The sequence below is a fragment of the Lycium ferocissimum genome, chromosome 10 (assembly GCF_029784015.1).
Source record: "Lycium ferocissimum isolate CSIRO_LF1 chromosome 10, AGI_CSIRO_Lferr_CH_V1, whole genome shotgun sequence".
NCBI lineage: Eukaryota > Viridiplantae > Streptophyta > Magnoliopsida > Solanales > Solanaceae > Lycium > Lycium ferocissimum.
The window spans coordinates 55,076,720-55,080,562 of record NC_081351.1 but is presented as its reverse complement, the minus strand read 5'-3'; positions in this window follow the sequence as shown (position 1 = coordinate 55,080,562).

Below are 3,843 nucleotides of genomic sequence, written 5' to 3'. Positions count from 1 at the left end.
ATATTAGCGTGATGAAGCCAAATGTGAGGGGAGGTCTTTAAATTATTCATTTTTCTAGTATATTAGCTTCTTGGCACGTGCGTTGCACGTGAATGCCGAATCATGTACTATATGATTTTATAAAATAATATTAATATTTTCATATAAAGCATAGAAAAGTAATTATACGTGAAAGAATAAAGTACATTATTTTTTGATTATCAATGTGGATTGTTAGCTGTCTTTCTCTCTCCTCTCATCTTCTCTCCAACGGTAAGTTATCTCCTCCCCCCCCCCCCAACCCCCACCCCACCCACCCCCCCAACCAAGCCACCCCAACGAAAGCCACGGGCGACCGCGACCACCACCACCGGTTCCGCCGTATCTCTCTCTCTCTCTCTCTCTCGTTCTCTCTTTCTCTCCTTCTTCCTTTCTTGTTTTTTTTTTCTTTCTTTCTTTCACACCGCGGCAGAAAACCCTCCACCGCAGGTTTCCGTGCAGTTTCTGCTACGTACTCGAGTTTTTCGCGGTTCCCGCGTGAACAAGATTTCGATCGGTGAACGGTGATTCCGGCCACAAGGAACGTACTTTCCGACAGAGAACGATTTTCGGCAAAAGCGCAGATTTCTCGGTGGTGAACAGTTTTACTTACTGAGCCTCGGTACCTCTAATAGCCCATTTCCTGTAGTTTAGCCTTATAAATTTTGCATGCTCCGCCTAATTGAATACCTATTTCTCCGCTTATAGACTATTACTAACTTGTGCTCTATTATTGATCCTTCGTTTGTCTTAGATTAACCTTTCACTAGCGTATATTTGCTTTACTGGCTTTGGTGAGGGATGGTAGACTAGGGTCATGTTCTCGGTTGGGGATCGGGAACTAGGGTTAGGGGGCTAAAGGGTTGAGGAGCTTCTAGGTTGAGAGTAGGTCTTGGAATATTGGGACTTTATCGGGAAAATCCATAGAGTTAGTTAAGATTCTTAAAAAGAGAGGATTAATATAGCTTGTGTCCAAGAGACTAAATGGGTAGGACCTAAAGCCAAGGATGTGGACGGTACAAGCTTTGGTTCTCGGGCAAGTCGAGGTATAGGAATGGGGGTAGGATCTTAGTAGATAGTGAGCTTAGATCAAAAGGTGTGTGTGGTTAGAGGATCAACGACAGGATGATGGCGATTAAGTTAGTCCCTACGCGCCACAAGCTGGGTTTGGACGAGAGGTAAAAGGCTCTTTGGGAGGACTTGGACGAAGCGGTGACAGTGTATACCGCCTACCGAGAAGTTATTCATAGAGGATATTTCAACGGGCACATTGGGTCCGTTTCGAGGGTTATATTGTCGACGGTGTATGGAGGATTTGGCTTCGGGGACAGGAATGGTGGAGGAGTCTCACCCCCGGATTTCGCAAAATCTTTTGGATTGGTGGTAGTCAACTCGTGTTTTCCGAAGAAGGAGGAGCACTTGGTAACCTTTCGTAGCTCGGTGGTCGCGACGCAAATAGACTTTTTTGCTTCTTAAAAGAGATGATAAAGGCCTCTGTAAGGACTGCAAGGTCATACGAGTGAGAATCTTACGACCCAACATAAGCTATTGGTGATGGATTTGAGATAAGAAGAAGAAGAAGAAGAAGAAGGTCGTGGATGACCCACCGAGGATTAGGTGGGGAGTTTGACTCTCACCTAGTGCCTAGAGATGGGGAGAAGTTGATGGCTGTATGGGAGCGTGGGATAGTAGGGGGATGCGAGCAAGATGTGGGACAGGATGGCCGGTTGCATTAGAAGCAAACTAGAGAGGTATTGGGGGTCTCACGAGGCCGCCGTGGTCGGCACCGAGGGGATTGGTGGTGGAATGGAGAAGTCCAAAGGAAGGTAGAAGCAAAGAAGCAGGCATATGTGAAGTTGGTAGATAGCAAAGATGATGAAGAGAAGCGGACGAACAAGGAAAAGTATAAGATGGCGAGAAAGGAGGCGAAGTTGGCAGTTTCGGCGGTTAAAATGACAGCCTTTGAATGCCTTTATGCAGAACTAGAGGACAGAGGTGGGGATAAGAAGCTATTTAAGCTCTCCAAGGCGAGAGAGAGAAAGGCACGCGACTTGGATCAAGTGAAGTGCATCAAGGACGAGGATGGCCAAGTGTTGGTACGTAAACCCGCATTAGACGGAGATGGCAAATATACTTTCATGAACTCTCGAACGGAAAAGGAACGGACAGAGACATTGTGTTGGGAGACTTGGAGAACTCACGATAGGGTTGCGACTTTGGTTGTGCTTAGAGTATAAAGGTTGAGGAGGTTAAGGGAGCTGTTCGTAGGATGCGCAGGGGAAGAGCGACCGGACCTGACGAGATTCCTGGGGAATTTTGGAAGATTGCAGGCAGGGTAGGCTTGGAGTGGCTGACTGGGTTGTTTAATGTCACTTTTAAGACAGCGAAGATGCCGGAAGAATGGAGATGGAGTACAATTATTCACGTGTACAAGAACAAGGGAGACATTCAAAGCTGCAACAACTATAGAGGTATCAAGCTGCTAAGTCACACTATGAAAGTGTGGGAAAGGGTGGAATGAGGGTGAGGAGGCGTGTCTATTTGAGAAACCGCTTTAGATTCATGCGGGGCGTTCGACTAAACCATTCATATTGTATGGAGATCGAGGAGCGATAGGAGCGAAAGAGGGACTTTCACATGGTATTCATTGACCTAGAAAAGGCTTACGACAAGGTGCCAAGAGAGGTCCTACGGAGACTTCGAGGCTAAAGATGTACCCGTGGTGTACATTAGAGCTATAAAGGACATGTCGCCAGTGGAGCTAAGACCGGTAAGGACGGTGAGGGGACTCGGAGCACTTCCCCGATGGGGTTGCATCGTGGATCAGCTCTTAGCCCGTTTCTATTTGCCTTGGTGATGGATGAATTGATGCGACAAATGCAAGGTGAGGTGCCCCGGTGTATGTTGTTCGCGGACGGCATAGCCTGATTGACGAGACTCGCAACGGAGTTAACGATAAGCTGGAGGGCTGGAGACAGACGTTGGAGTCTAAAGGATTTAAATTGAGTAGGACCAAGACAGAATACTTGGAGTGCAGGTTCAGTGGCGTACCGCGTGAGGCTGATGAGGAAGTGAGGCTTGGTACCTAGTGAGAGTTTTCCGAAGAAGGAGGAGCACTTGGTAACCTTTCGTAGCTCGGTGGCTGCGACGTAAATAGACTTTTTGCTTCTTAGAAAAGATGATAAAGGCCTCTGTAAGGACTGCAAGGTCATATCGAGTGAGAATCGTACGACCTAATATAAGCTATTGGTGATGGATTTGGAGATAAGAAGGAAGAAGAAGAAGAAGGTCGTGGATGACCGGTCGAGGATTAGGTGGGGGAGTTTGACTCTGTCTAGTGCCCTAGAGATAGGGGAGAAGTTGATGGCTATGGGAGCGTGGGATAGTAGGGGGGATGCGAGCAGTATGTGGGATAGGACGACCAGTTGCATTAGGGAAGCAGCTAGAGAGGTATTGGGGGTCTCACGAGGCCGCCGTGGTCGGCACCGAGGGGATTGGTGGTGGAATGGAGAAGCCCAAGGGAAGGTAGAAGCAAAGATGCAGGCATATGTGAAGTTGGTAGATAGCAAGGATGATGAAGAGAAGCGGACGAATAGGGAAAAGTATAAGATGGCGAGAAAGGAGGCAAAGTTGGCAGTTTCCGCGGCTAAAACGGCAGCCTTTGAACGCCTTTATGCAGAACTAGAGGACAGAGGTGGGGATAAGAAGATATTTAAGCTTTCCAAGGCAAGAGAGAGGAAGGCACGTGACTTGGATCAAGTGAAATGCATCAAGGACGAGGATGGCCAAGTGTTGGTCGAAACTCGATTGCAGAAAAATATTTTA